We start from the raw sequence: 12,500 nt of genomic DNA on the forward strand, positions 1-12,500 counted from the left end.
AGAAACGAAGTTGTAAACTGATTGTATCAGCCTGCAATAGATTAATGTGTCCGTCCGTCCGTCCGTCCCCTTTCAATACTTTAACGAAGTGAAATATCGTGCTGTTGGGTGTATAAAATCAGTAATAGATAGCGCAGAGACTTGTCCTACCAGCCCACTCTGCAGGGATCTGTTTCTGAGCTCCTGGTTGAGCCCCGAAAGAGTGGCATCAAACATTATATTACAAAAAATATTGATCCCAATGCAGTACACCATATCGACGTGAAATTGGCAGGTGCACTAACTGGATGAGTCGAAGTGTAAAAAGCGATCCATCCAGATACAACAATGCAAAAGCCTACAACACCTGGTATTCCCAGGCAGTCTCCCATACAAGTACTAACCAGGCTCGACCATGCTTAGCTTCCGAGATCAGACGAGATCGGGCGCATTCAGGGTGATATGGTCGTAGGCCGTGCTTGCAGAGACCTGTCGAACACTCATATGTATAAAACAATCAACATTCAACTATACTCCTGGAGGTCATCGCTCGTGAAAACGTTTATTCTGAGCTCCTGGTTTAGCCCCGAAAGAGTGGCATCAAACAGTATTTTACAAAAAATATTGATCCCAATGCAGTACACCATATCGACGTGAAATTGACAGGTGCACTCACTGCATGAGTCGAAGTGTAAAAAGCGTGCCATCCAGATCCAAATATACAAAAGCCTACAACACCTGGTATTCCCAGGCAGTCTCCCATGCAAGTACTAACCAGACTCGACCGTGCTTAGCTTCCGAGATCAGATGACATCGGGCGCATTCAGGGTGATATGGTCGTAGGCCATGCTTGGAAAGACCTGTCGCACATTCAGATGTATTAAACAATCAACATTCAACTATACTTCTGGAGGTCATCGCTCAAAAAACCTTTATACTGGTAGAAACGAAGTTGTAAACTGAGTGTACCAGCCTGCAACAGATTAATGTGTCCGTCCGTCCGTCCCCTTTCAATACTTTAACGAAGTGAAATCTCGTGCTGTTGGGTGTATAAAATCAGTAATAGACAGCGCAGAGACTTGTCCTACCAGCCCACTCTGCAGGGACCTGTTTCTGAGCTCCTGGTTGAGCCCCGAAAGAGTGGCATCAAACATTATATTACAAAAAATATTGATCCCAATACAGTACACCATATCGACGTGAAATTGGCAGGTGCACTAACTGGATGAGTCGAAGTGTAAAAAGCGACCCATCCAGATACAACAATGCAAAAGCCTACAACACCTAGTATTCCCAGGCAGTCTCCCATCCAAGTACTAACCAGGCTCGACCATGCTTAGCTTCCGAGATCAGACGAGATCGGGCGCATTCAGGGTGATATGGTCGTAGGCCATGCTTGGAAAGACCTGTCGCACATTCAGATGTATTAAACAATCAACATTCAACTATACTTCTGGAGGTCGTCGCTCAAAAAACCTTTATACTGGTAGAAACGAAGTTGTAAACTGATTGTACCAGCCTGCAATAGATTAATGTGTCCGTCCGTCCGTCCCCTTTCAATACTTTAACGAAGTGAAATCTCGTGCTGTTGGGTTTATAAAATCAGTAATAGACAGCGCAGAGACTTGTCCTACCATCCCACTCTGCAGGGACCTGTTTCTGAGCTCCTGGTTGAGCCCCGAAAGAGTGGCATCAAACATTATATTACAAAAAATATTGATCCCAATACAGTACACCATATCGACGTGAAATTGGCAGGTGCACTAACTGGATGAGTCGAAGTGTAAAAATCGACCCATCCAGATACAACAATGCAAAAGCCTACAACACCTAGTATTCCCAGGCAGTCTCCCATCCAAGTACTAACCAGGCTCGACCATGCTTAGCTTCCGAGATCAGACGAGATCGGGCGCATTCAGGGTGATATGGTCGTAGGCCATGCTTGGAAAGACCTGTCGCACATTCAGATGTATTAAACAATCAACATTCAACTATACTTCTGGAGGTCGTCGCTCAAAAATCCTTTATACTGGTAGAAACGAAGTTGTAAACTGATTGTATCAGCCTGCAATAGATTAATGTGTCCGTCCGTCCGTCCGTCCCCTTTCAATACTTTAACGAAGTGAAATATCGTGCTGTTGGGTGTATAAAATCAGTAATAGATAGCGCAGAGACTTGTCCTACCAGCCCACTCTGCAGGGATCTGTTTCTGAGCTCCTGGTTGAGCCCCGAAAGAGTGGCATCAAACATTATATTACAAAAAATATTGATCCCAATGCAGTACACCATATCGACGTGAAATTGGCAGGTGCACTAACTGGATGAGTCGAAGTGTAAAAAGCGATCCATCCAGATACAACAATGCAAAAGCCTACAACACCTGGTATTCCCAGGCAGTCTCCCATACAAGTACTAACCAGGCTCGACCATGCTTAGCTTCCGAGATCAGACGAGATCGGGCGCATTCAGGGTGATATGGTCGTAGGCCGTGCTTGCAGAGACCTGTCGAACACTCATATGTATAAAACAATCAACATTCAACTATACTCCTGGAGGTCATCGCTCGTGAAAACGTTTATTCTGAGCTCCTGGTTTAGCCCCGAAAGAGTGGCATCAAACAGTATTTTACAAAAAATATTGATCCCAATGCAGTACACCATATCGACGTGAAATTGACAGGTGCACTCACTGCATGAGTCGAAGTGTAAAAAGCGTGCCATCCAGATCCAAATATACAAAAGCCTACAACACCTGGTATTCCCAGGCAGTCTCCCATGCAAGTACTAACCAGACTCGACCGTGCTTAGCTTCCGAGATCAGATGACATCGGGCGCATTCAGGGTGATATGGTCGTAGGCCATGCTTGGAAAGACCTGTCGCACATTCAGATGTATTAAACAATCAACATTCAACTATACTTCTGGAGGTCATCGCTCAAAAAACCTTTATACTGGTAGAAACGAAGTTGTAAACTGAGTGTACCAGCCTGCAACAGATTAATGTGTCCGTCCGTCCGTCCCCTTTCAATACTTTAACGAAGTGAAATCTCGTGCTGTTGGGTGTATAAAATCAGTAATAGACAGCGCAGAGACTTGTCCTACCAGCCCACTCTGCAGGGACCTGTTTCTGAGCTCCTGGTTGAGCCCCGAAAGAGTGCATCAAAAAATTATATTACAAAAAATATTGATCCCAATACAGTACACCATATCGACGTGAAATTGGCAGGTGCACTAACTGGATGAGTCGAAGTGTAAAAAGCGACCCATCCAGATACAACAATGCAAAAGCCTACAACACCTAGTATTGCCAGGCAGTCTCCCATCCAAGTACTAACCAGGCTCGACCATGCTTAGCTTCCGAGATCAGACGAGATCGGGCGCATTCAGGGTGATATGGTCGTAGGCCATGCTTGGAAAGACCTGTTGCACATTCAGATGTATTAAACAATCAACATTCAACTATACTTCTGGAGGTCGTCGCTCAAAAAACCTTTATACTGGTAGAAACGAAGTTGTAAACTGATTGTACCAGCCTGCAATAGATTAATGTGTCCGTCCGTCCGTCCGTCCCCTTTCAATACTTTAACGAAGTGAAATCTCGTGCTGTTGGGTTTATAAAATCAGTAATAGACAGCGCAGAGACTTGTCCTACCATCCCACTCTGCAGGGACCTGTTTCTGAGCTCCTGGTTGAGCCCCGAAAGAGTGGCATCAAACATTATATTACAAAAAATATTGATCCCAATACAGTACACCATATCGACGTGAAATTAGCAGGTGCACTAACTGGATGAGTCGAAGTGTAAAAATCGACCCATCCAGATACAACAATGCAAAAGCCTACAACACCTAGTATTCCCAGGCAGTCTCCTATCCAAGTACTAACCAGGCTCGACCATGCTTAGCTTCCGAGATCAGACGAGATCGGGCGCATTCAGGGTGATATGGTCGTAGGCCATGCTTGGAAAGACCTGTCGCACATTCAGATGTATTAAACAATCAACATTCAACTATACTTCTGGAGGTCGTCGCTCAAAAATCCTTTATACTGGTAGAAACGAAGTTGTAAACTGATTGTACCTGCCTGCAATAGATTAATGTGTCCGTCCGTCCGTCCCCTTTCAATACTTTAACGAAGTGAAATCTCGTGCTGTTGGGTGTATAAAATCAGTAATAGACAGCGCAGAGACTTGTCCTACCAGCCCACTCTGCAGGGACCTGTTTCTGAGCTCCTGGTTGAGCCCCGAAAGAGTGGCATCAAACATTATATTACAAAAAATATTGATCCCAATGCAGTACACCATATCCACTTGAAATTGGCAGGTGCACTCACTGGATGAGTCGAAGTGTAAAAAGCGACCCATCCAGATACAATAATGCAAAAGCCTACAACACCTGGTATTCCCAGGCAGTCTTCCATCCAAGTACTAACCAGGCTCGACCATGCTTAGCTTCCGAGATCAGACGAGATCGGGCGCATTCAGGGTGATATGATCGTAGGCCGTGCTTGCAGAGATCTGTCGAACACTCATATGTATAAAACAATCAACATTCAACTATACTCCTGGAGGTCATCGCTCGTGAAAACGTTTATTCTGAGCTCCTGGTTTAGCCCCGAAAGAGTGGCATCAAACAGTATTTTGCAAAAAATTATTGATCCCAATGCAGTACACCATATCGACGTGAAATTGGCAGGTGCACTAACTGGATGAGTCGAAGTGTAAAAAGCGACCCATTCAGATACAACAATGCAAAAGCCTACAACACCTGGTATTCCCAGGCAGTCTCCCATCCAAGTATTAACCAGGCTCGACTCTGCTTAGCTTCCGAGATCAGACGAGATCGCGCGCATTCAGGGTGAGATGGTCGTAGGCCATGCTTGGAAAGACCTGTCGCACATTCAGCTGTATTAAACAATCAACATTCAACTATACTTCTGGAGGTTATCGCTCAAAAAACCTTTATACTGGTAGAAACGAAGTTGTAAACTGAGTGTACCAGCCTGCAATAGATTAATGTGTCCGTCCGTCCGTCCCCTTTCAATACTTTAACGAAGTGAAATCTCGTGCTGTTGGGTGTATAAAATCAGTAATAGACAGCGCAGAGACTTGTCCTACCAGCCCACTCTGCAGGGATCTGTTTCTGAGCTCCTGGTTTAGCCCCGAAAGAGTGGCATCAAACATTATATTACAAAAAATATTGATCCCAATGCAGTACACCATATCGACGTGAAATTGGCAGGTGCACTAACTGGATGAGTCGAAGTGTAAAAAGCGACCCATCCAGATACAACAATGCAAAAGCCTACAACACCTGGTATTCCCAGGCAGTCTCCCATACAAGTACTAACCAGGCTCGACCATGCTTAGCTTCCGAGATCAGACGAGATCGGGCGCATTCAGGGTGATATGGTCGTAGGCCGTGCTTGCAGAGACCTGTCGAACACTCATATGTATAAAACAATCAACATTCAACTATACTCCTGGAGGTCATCGCTCGTGAAAACGTTTATTCTGAGCTCCTGGTTTAGCCCCGAAAGAGTGGCATCAAACAGTATTTTGCAAAAAATTATTGATCCCAATGCAGTACACCATATCGACGTGAAATTGGCAGGTGCACTAACTGGATGAGTCGAAGTGTAAAAAGCGACCCATCCAGATACAACAATGCAAAAGCCTACAACACCTGGTATTCCCAGGCATTCTCTCATCCAAGTACTAACCAGGCTCGACTCTGCTTAGCTTCCGAGATCAGACGAGATCGCGCGCATTCAGGGTGAGATGGTCGTAGGCCATGCTTGGAAAGACCTGTCGCACATTCAGATGTATTAAACAATCAACATTCAACTATACTTCTGGAGGTCATCGCTCAAAAAACCTTTATACTGGTAGAAACGAAGTTGTAAACTGATTGTACCAGCCTGCAATAGATTAATGTGTCCGTCCGTCCGTCTGTCCCCTTTCAATACTTTAACGAAGTGAAATATCGTGCTGTTGGGTGTATAAAATCAGTAATAGATAGCGCAGAGACTTGTCCTACCAGCCCACTCTGCAGGGATCTGTTTCTGAGCTCCTGGTTGAGCCCCGAAAGAGTGGCATCAAACATTATATTACAAAAAATATTGATCCCAATGCAGTACACCATATCGACGTGAAATTGTCAGGTGCACTAACTGGATGAGTCGTAGTGTAAAAAGCGACCCATCCAGATACAACAATGCAAAAGCCTACAACACCTGGTATTCCCAGGCAGTCTCCCATTCAAGTACTAACCAGGCTCGACCATGCTTAGCTTCCGAGATCAGACGAGATCGGGCGCATTCAGGGTGATATGGTCGTTGGCCGTGCTTGCAGAGACCTGTCGAACACTCATATGTATAAAACAATCAACATTCAACTATACTCATGGAGGTCATCGCTCGTGAAAACGTTTATTCTGAGCTCCTGGTTTAGCCCCGAAAGAGTGGCATCAAACAGTATTTTGCAAAAAATTATTGATCCCAATGCAGTACACCATATCGACGTGAAATTGACAGGTGCACTCACTGCATGAGTCGAAGTGTAAAAAGCGTGCCATCCAGATCCAAATATACAAAAGCCTACAACACCTGGTATTCCCAGGCAGTCTCCCATGCAAGTACTAACCAGACTCGACCGTGCTTAGCTTCCGAGATCAGATGACATCGGGCGCATTCAGGGTGATATGGTCGTAGGCCATGCTTGGAAAGACCTGTCGCACATTCAGATGTATTAAACAATCAACATTCAACTATACTTCTGGAGGTCATCGCTCAAAAAACCTTTATACTGGTAGAAACGAAGTTGTAAACTGAGTGTACCAGCCTGCAACAGATTAATGTGTCCGTCCGTCCGTCCCCTTTCAATACTTTAACGAAGTGAAATCTCGTGCTGTTGGGTGTATAAAATCAGTAATAGACAGCGCAGAGACTTGTCCTACCAGCCCACTCTGCAGGGACCTGTTTCTGAGCTCCTGGTTGAGCCCCGAAAGAGTGGCATCAAACATTATATTACAAAAAATATTGATCCCAATGCAGTACACCATATCGACTTGAAATTGGCAGGTGCACTCACTGGATGAGTCGAAGTGTAAAAAGCGACCCATCCAGATACAATAATGCAAAAGCCTACAACACCTAGTATCCCCAGGCAGTCTCCCATCCAAGTACTAACCAGGCTCGACCATGCTTAGCTTCCGAGATCAGACGAGATCGGGCACATTCAGGGTGATATGGTCGTAGGCCATGCTTGGAAAGACCTGTCGCACATTCAGATGTATTAAACAATCAACATTCAACTATACTTCTGGAGGTCGTCGCTCAAAAAACCTTTATACTGGTAGAAACGAAGTTGTAAACTGATTGTACCAGCCTGCAATAGATTAATGTGTCCGTCCGTCCGTCCCCTTTCAATACTTTAACGAAGTGAAATCTCGTGCTGTTCGGTTTATAAAATCAGTAATAGACAGCGCAGAGACTTGTCCTACCATCCCACTCTGCAGGGACCTGTTTCTGAGCTCCTGGTTGAGCCCCGAAAGAGTGGCATCAAACATTATATTACAAAAAATATTGATCCCAATACAGTACACCATATCGACGTGAAATTGGCAGGTGCACTAACTGGATGAGTCGAAGTGTAAAAATCGACCCATCCAGATACAACAATGCAAAAGCCTACAACACCTAGTATTCCCAGGCAGTCTCCCATCCAAGTACTAACCAGGCTCGACCATGCAAAGCTTCCGAGATCAGACGAGATCGGGCGCATTCAGGGTGATATGGTCGTAGGCCATGCTTGGAAAGACCTGTCGCACATTCAGATGTATTAAACAATCAACATTCAACTATACTTCTGGAGGTCGTCGCTCAAAAATCCTTTATACTGGTAGAAACGAAGTTGTAAACTGATTGTACCTGCCTGCAATAGATTAATGTGTCCGTCCGTCCGTCCCCTTTCAATACTTTAACGAAGTGAAATCTCGTGCTGTTGGGTGTATAAAATCAGTAATAGACAGCGCTGAGACTTGTCCTACCAGCCCACTCTGCAGGGACCTGTTTCTGAGCTCCTGGTTGAGCCCCGAAAGAGTGGCATCAAACATTATATTACAAAAAATATTGATCCCAATGCAGTACACCATATCGACGTGAAATTGTCAGGTGCACTAACTGGATGAGTCGTAGTGTAAAAAGCGACCCATCCAGATACAACAATGCAAAAGCCTACAACACCTGGTATTCCCAGGCAGTCTCCCATTCAAGTACTAACCAGGCTCGACCATGCTTAGCTTCCGAGATCAGACGAGATCGGGCGCATTCAGGGTGATATGGTCGTTGGCCGTGCTTGCAGAGACCTGTCGAACACTCATATGTATAAAACAATCAACATTCAACTATACTCATGGAGGTCATCGCTCGTGAAAACGTTTATTCTGAGCTCCTGGTTTAGCCCCGAAAGAGTGGCATCAAACAGTATTTTGCAAAAAATTATTGATCCCAATGCAGTACACCATATCGACGTGAAATTGGCAGGTGCACTAACTGGATGAGTCGAAGTGTAAAAAGCGACCCATCCAGATACAACTATGCAAAAGCCTACAACACCTGGTATTCCCAGGCATTCTCTCATCCAAGTACTAACCAGGCTCGACTCTGCTTAGCTTCCGAGATCAGACGAGATCGCGCGCATTCAGGGTGAGATGGTCGTAGGCCATCCTTGGAAAGACCTGTCGCACATTCAGCTGTATTAAACAATCAACATTCAACTATACTTCTGGAGGTCATTGCTCAAAAACCTTTATACTGGTAGAAACGAAGTTGTAAACTGAGTGTACCAGCCTGCAATAGATTAATGTGTCCGTCCGTCCGTCCGTCCCCTTTCAATACTTTAACGAAGTGAAATATCGTGCTTTTGGGTGTATAAAATCAGTAATAGACAGGGCAGAGACTTGTCCTACCAGTCTATTCTGCAGGGACCTGTTTCTGAGCTCCTGGTTGAGCCCCGAAAGAGTGGCATCAAACATTATATTACAAAAAATATTGATCCCAATGCAGTACACCATATCGACTTGAAATTGGCAGGTGCACTCACTGGATGAGTCGAAGTGTAAAAAGCGACCCATCCAGATACAATAATGCAAAAGCCTACAACACCTGGTATTCCCAGGCAGTCTCCCATCCAAGTACTAACCAGGCTCGACCATGCTTAGCTTCCGTAATCAGACGAGATCGGGCGCATTCAGGGTGATATGGTCGTAGGCCGTGCTTGCAGAGACCTGTCGAACACTCATATGTATAAAACAATCAACATTCAACTATACTCCTGGAGGTCATCGCTCGTGAAAACGTTTATTCTGAGCTCCTGGTTTAGCCCCGAAAGAGTGGCATCAAACAGTATTTTACAAAAAATATTGATCCCAATGCAGTACACCATATCGACGTGAAATTGACAGGTGCACTCACTGCATGAGTCGAAGTGTAAAAAGCGTGCCATCCAGATCCAAATATACAAAAGCCTACAACACCTGGTATTCCCAGGCAGTCTCCCATGCAAGTACTAACCAGACTCGACCGTGCTTAGCTTCCGAGATCAGATGACATCGGGCGCATTCAGGGTGATATGGTCGTAGGCCATGCTTGGAAAGACCTGTCGCACATTCAGATGTATTAAACAATCAACATTCAACTATACTTCTGGAGGTCATCGCTCAAAAAACCTTTATACTGGTAGAAACGAAGTTGTAAACTGAGTGTACCAGCCTGCAACAGATTAATGTGTCCGTCCGTCCGTCCCCTTTCAATACTTTAACGAAGTGAAATCTCGTGCTGTTGGGTGTATACAATCAGTAATAGACAGCGCAGAGACTTGTCCTACCAGCCCACTCTGCAGGGACCTGTTTCTGAGCTCCTGGTTGAGCCCCGAAAGAGTGGCATCAAACATTATATTACAAAAAATATTGATCCCAATGCAGTACACCATATCGACTTGAAATTGGCAGGTGCACTCACTGGATGAGTCGAAGTGTAAAAAGCGACCCATCCAGATACAATAATGCAAAAGCCTACAACACCTAGTATCCCCAGGCAGTCTCCCATCCAAGTACTAACCAGGCTCGACCATGCTTAGCTTCCGAGATCAGACGAGATCGGGCACATTCAGGGTGATATGGTCGTAGGCCATGCTTGGAAAGACCTGTCGCACATTCAGATGTATTAAACAATCAACATTCAACTATACTTCTGGAGGTCGTCGCTCAAAAATCCTTTATACTGGTAGAAACGAAGTTGTAAACTGATTGTACCTGCCTGCAATAGATTAATGTGTCCGTCCGTCCGTCCCCTTTCAATACTTTAACGAAGTGAAATCTCGTGCTGTTGGGTGTATAAAATCAGTAATAGACAGCGCTGAGACTTGTCCTACCAGCCCACTCTGCAGGGACCTGTTTCTGAGCTCCTGGTTGAGCCCCGAAAGAGTGGCATCAAACATTATATTACAAAAAATATTGATCCCAATGCAGTACACCATATCCACTTGAAATTGGCAGGTGCACTCACTGGATGAGTCGAAGTGTAAAAAGCGACCCATCCAGATACAATAATGCAAAAGCCTACAACACCTGGTATTCCCAGGCAGTCTCCCATCCAAGTACTAACCAGGCTCGACCATGCTTAGCTTCAGAGATCAGACGAGATCGGGCGCATTCAGGGTGATATGGTCGTAGGCCGTGCTTGCAGAGATCTGTCGAACACTCATATGTATAAAACAATCAACATTCAACTATACTCCTGGAGGTCATCGCTCGTGAAAACGTTTATTCTGAGCTCCTGGTTTAGCCCCGAAAGAGTGGCATCAAACAGTATTTTGCAAAAAAATTATTGATCCCAATGCAGTACACCATATCGACGTGAAATTGGCAGGTGCACTAACTCGATGAGTCGAAGTGTAAAAAGCGACCCATTCAGATACAACAATGCAAAAGCCTACAACACCTGGTATTCCCAGGCAGTCTCCCATCCAAGTACTAACCAGGCTCGACTCTGCTTAGCTTCCAAGATCAGACGAGATCGCGCGCATTCAGGGTGAGATGGTCGTAGGCCATGCTTGGAAAGACCTGTCGCACATTCAGCTGTATTAAACAATCAACATTCAACTATACTTCTTGAGGTCATCGCCAAAAAACCTTTATACTGGTAGAAACGAAGTTGTAAACTGAGTGTACCAGCCTGCAATAGATGAATGTGTCCGTCCGTCCGTCCCCTTTCAATACTTTAACGAAGTGAAATCTCGTGCTGTTGGGTGTATAAAATCAGTAATAGACAGCGCAGAGACTTGTCCTACCAGCCCACTCTGCAGGGACCTGTTTCTGAGCTCCTGGTTGAGCCCCGAAAGAGTGGCATCAAACATTATATTACAAAAAATATTGATCCCAATGCAGTACACCATATCGACTTGAAATTGGCAGGTGCACTCACTGGATGAGTCGAAGTGTAAAAAGCGACCCATCCAGATACAATAATGCAAAAGCCTACAACACCTGGTATTCCCAGGCAGTCTCCCATCCAAGTACTAACCAGGCTCGACCATGCTTAGCTTCCGAGATCAGACGAGATCGGGCGCATTCAGGGTGATATGGTCGTAGGCCGTGCTTGCAGAGATCTGTCGAACACTCATATGTATAAAACAATCAACATTCAACTATACTCCTGGAGGTCATCGCTCGTGAAAACGTTTATTCTGAGCTCCTGGTTTAGCCCCGAAAGAGTGGCATCAAACAGTATTTTGCAAAAAATTATTGATCCCAATGCAGTACACCATATCGACGTGAAATTGGCAGGTGCACTAACTCGATGAGTCGAAGTGTAAAAAGCGACCCATTCAGATACAACAATGCAAAAGCCTACAACACCTGGTATTCCCAGGCAGTCTCCCATCCAAGTACTAACCAGGCTCGACTCTGCTTAGCTTCCAAGATCAGACGAGATCGCGCGCATTCAGGGTGAGATGGTCGTAGGCCATGCTTGGAAAGACCTGTCGCACATTCAGCTGTATTAAACAATCAACATTCAACTATACTTCTTGAGGTCATCGCCAAAAAACCTTTATACTGGTAGAAACGAAGTTGTAAACTGAGTGTACCAGCCTGCAATAGATGAATGTGTCCGTCCGTCCGTCCCCTTTCAATACTTTAACGAAGTGAAATCTCGTGCTGTTGGGTGTATAAAATCAGTAATAGACAGCGCAGAGACTTGTCCTACCAGCCCACTCTGCAGGGACCTGTTTCTGAGCTCCTGGTTGAGCCCCGAAAGAGTGGCATCAAACATTATATTACAAAAAATATTGATCCCAATGCAGTACACCATATCGACTTGAAATTGGCAGGTGCACTCACTGGATGAGTCGAAGTGTAAAAAGCGACCCATCCAGATACAATAATGCAAAAGCCTACAACACCTGGTATTCCCAGGCAGTCTCCCATGCAAGTACTAACCAGACTCGACCGTGCTTAGCTT

The 12,500-nt window shown here is 45.1% G+C and overlaps 19 non-coding genes and 7 pseudogenes across 19 annotated transcripts in view; all 26 read right to left on the reverse strand.

The window, feature by feature from the left end:
• Positions 1-334: 334 nt before the first annotated feature.
• LOC142926004 (5S ribosomal RNA) lies at positions 335-453 on the reverse strand. Its single transcript, XR_012942928.1, has one exon. It is a non-coding gene; the product is annotated as a 5S ribosomal RNA (ribosomal RNA).
• Positions 454-705: 252 nt separating this feature from the next.
• Positions 706-824, reverse strand: LOC142927979 (5S ribosomal RNA; annotated as a pseudogene).
• A 427-nt stretch (positions 825-1,251) lies between these two features.
• LOC142926047 (5S ribosomal RNA) lies at positions 1,252-1,370 on the reverse strand. Its single transcript, XR_012942972.1, has one exon. It is a non-coding gene; the product is annotated as a 5S ribosomal RNA (ribosomal RNA).
• Positions 1,371-1,797: 427 nt separating this feature from the next.
• LOC142926048 (5S ribosomal RNA) lies at positions 1,798-1,916 on the reverse strand. Its single transcript, XR_012942973.1, has one exon. It is a non-coding gene; the product is annotated as a 5S ribosomal RNA (ribosomal RNA).
• Positions 1,917-2,347: 431 nt separating this feature from the next.
• LOC142926005 (5S ribosomal RNA) lies at positions 2,348-2,466 on the reverse strand. The gene has a single exon (XR_012942929.1). It is a non-coding gene; the product is annotated as a 5S ribosomal RNA (ribosomal RNA).
• Positions 2,467-2,718: 252 nt separating this feature from the next.
• On the reverse strand, positions 2,719-2,837 carry LOC142927980 (5S ribosomal RNA; annotated as a pseudogene).
• A 427-nt stretch (positions 2,838-3,264) lies between these two features.
• Positions 3,265-3,383, reverse strand: LOC142927586 (5S ribosomal RNA). The gene has a single exon (XR_012944510.1). It is a non-coding gene; the product is annotated as a 5S ribosomal RNA (ribosomal RNA).
• A 431-nt stretch (positions 3,384-3,814) lies between these two features.
• LOC142925832 (5S ribosomal RNA) lies at positions 3,815-3,933 on the reverse strand. Its single transcript, XR_012942755.1, has one exon. It is a non-coding gene; the product is annotated as a 5S ribosomal RNA (ribosomal RNA).
• A 427-nt stretch (positions 3,934-4,360) lies between these two features.
• Positions 4,361-4,479, reverse strand: LOC142926461 (5S ribosomal RNA). The gene has a single exon (XR_012943386.1). It is a non-coding gene; the product is annotated as a 5S ribosomal RNA (ribosomal RNA).
• Positions 4,480-4,732: 253 nt separating this feature from the next.
• LOC142927839 (5S ribosomal RNA) lies at positions 4,733-4,851 on the reverse strand. Its single transcript, XR_012944763.1, has one exon. It is a non-coding gene; the product is annotated as a 5S ribosomal RNA (ribosomal RNA).
• A 427-nt stretch (positions 4,852-5,278) lies between these two features.
• LOC142926006 (5S ribosomal RNA) lies at positions 5,279-5,397 on the reverse strand. Its single transcript, XR_012942930.1, has one exon. It is a non-coding gene; the product is annotated as a 5S ribosomal RNA (ribosomal RNA).
• A 253-nt stretch (positions 5,398-5,650) lies between these two features.
• Positions 5,651-5,769, reverse strand: LOC142928064 (5S ribosomal RNA; annotated as a pseudogene).
• Positions 5,770-6,200: 431 nt separating this feature from the next.
• Positions 6,201-6,319, reverse strand: LOC142926492 (5S ribosomal RNA). The gene has a single exon (XR_012943417.1). It is a non-coding gene; the product is annotated as a 5S ribosomal RNA (ribosomal RNA).
• Positions 6,320-6,572: 253 nt separating this feature from the next.
• On the reverse strand, positions 6,573-6,691 carry LOC142927981 (5S ribosomal RNA; annotated as a pseudogene).
• Positions 6,692-7,118: 427 nt separating this feature from the next.
• Positions 7,119-7,237, reverse strand: LOC142927663 (5S ribosomal RNA). The gene has a single exon (XR_012944586.1). It is a non-coding gene; the product is annotated as a 5S ribosomal RNA (ribosomal RNA).
• A 427-nt stretch (positions 7,238-7,664) lies between these two features.
• On the reverse strand, positions 7,665-7,783 carry LOC142928101 (5S ribosomal RNA; annotated as a pseudogene).
• A 427-nt stretch (positions 7,784-8,210) lies between these two features.
• LOC142926493 (5S ribosomal RNA) lies at positions 8,211-8,329 on the reverse strand. Its single transcript, XR_012943418.1, has one exon. It is a non-coding gene; the product is annotated as a 5S ribosomal RNA (ribosomal RNA).
• A 253-nt stretch (positions 8,330-8,582) lies between these two features.
• Positions 8,583-8,701, reverse strand: LOC142928065 (5S ribosomal RNA; annotated as a pseudogene).
• A 430-nt stretch (positions 8,702-9,131) lies between these two features.
• On the reverse strand, positions 9,132-9,250 carry LOC142927585 (5S ribosomal RNA). The gene has a single exon (XR_012944509.1). It is a non-coding gene; the product is annotated as a 5S ribosomal RNA (ribosomal RNA).
• Positions 9,251-9,502: 252 nt separating this feature from the next.
• On the reverse strand, positions 9,503-9,621 carry LOC142927982 (5S ribosomal RNA; annotated as a pseudogene).
• Positions 9,622-10,048: 427 nt separating this feature from the next.
• Positions 10,049-10,167, reverse strand: LOC142927664 (5S ribosomal RNA). The gene has a single exon (XR_012944587.1). It is a non-coding gene; the product is annotated as a 5S ribosomal RNA (ribosomal RNA).
• Positions 10,168-10,594: 427 nt separating this feature from the next.
• Positions 10,595-10,713, reverse strand: LOC142926660 (5S ribosomal RNA). Its single transcript, XR_012943584.1, has one exon. It is a non-coding gene; the product is annotated as a 5S ribosomal RNA (ribosomal RNA).
• Positions 10,714-10,967: 254 nt separating this feature from the next.
• On the reverse strand, positions 10,968-11,086 carry LOC142927742 (5S ribosomal RNA). Its single transcript, XR_012944666.1, has one exon. It is a non-coding gene; the product is annotated as a 5S ribosomal RNA (ribosomal RNA).
• Positions 11,087-11,512: 426 nt separating this feature from the next.
• LOC142928821 (5S ribosomal RNA) lies at positions 11,513-11,631 on the reverse strand. The gene has a single exon (XR_012945132.1). It is a non-coding gene; the product is annotated as a 5S ribosomal RNA (ribosomal RNA).
• Positions 11,632-11,884: 253 nt separating this feature from the next.
• LOC142927743 (5S ribosomal RNA) lies at positions 11,885-12,003 on the reverse strand. The gene has a single exon (XR_012944667.1). It is a non-coding gene; the product is annotated as a 5S ribosomal RNA (ribosomal RNA).
• Positions 12,004-12,429: 426 nt separating this feature from the next.
• Positions 12,430-12,500, reverse strand: part of LOC142926652 (5S ribosomal RNA) — a 119-nt gene continuing 48 nt past the window's right edge. Inside the window, exon 1 of the ribosomal RNA XR_012943576.1 lies at positions 12,430-12,500. This exon is cut by the window's right edge and continues 48 nt beyond it. This is a non-coding gene — a ribosomal RNA (5S ribosomal RNA).

This window comes from Petromyzon marinus, chromosome 23 (genome assembly GCF_048934315.1).
Source record: "Petromyzon marinus isolate PM22_M1 ecotype Great Lakes invasive population chromosome 23, UKy_Petmar_22M1.pri1.0, whole genome shotgun sequence".
Lineage (NCBI taxonomy): Eukaryota > Metazoa > Chordata > Hyperoartia > Petromyzontiformes > Petromyzontidae > Petromyzon > Petromyzon marinus.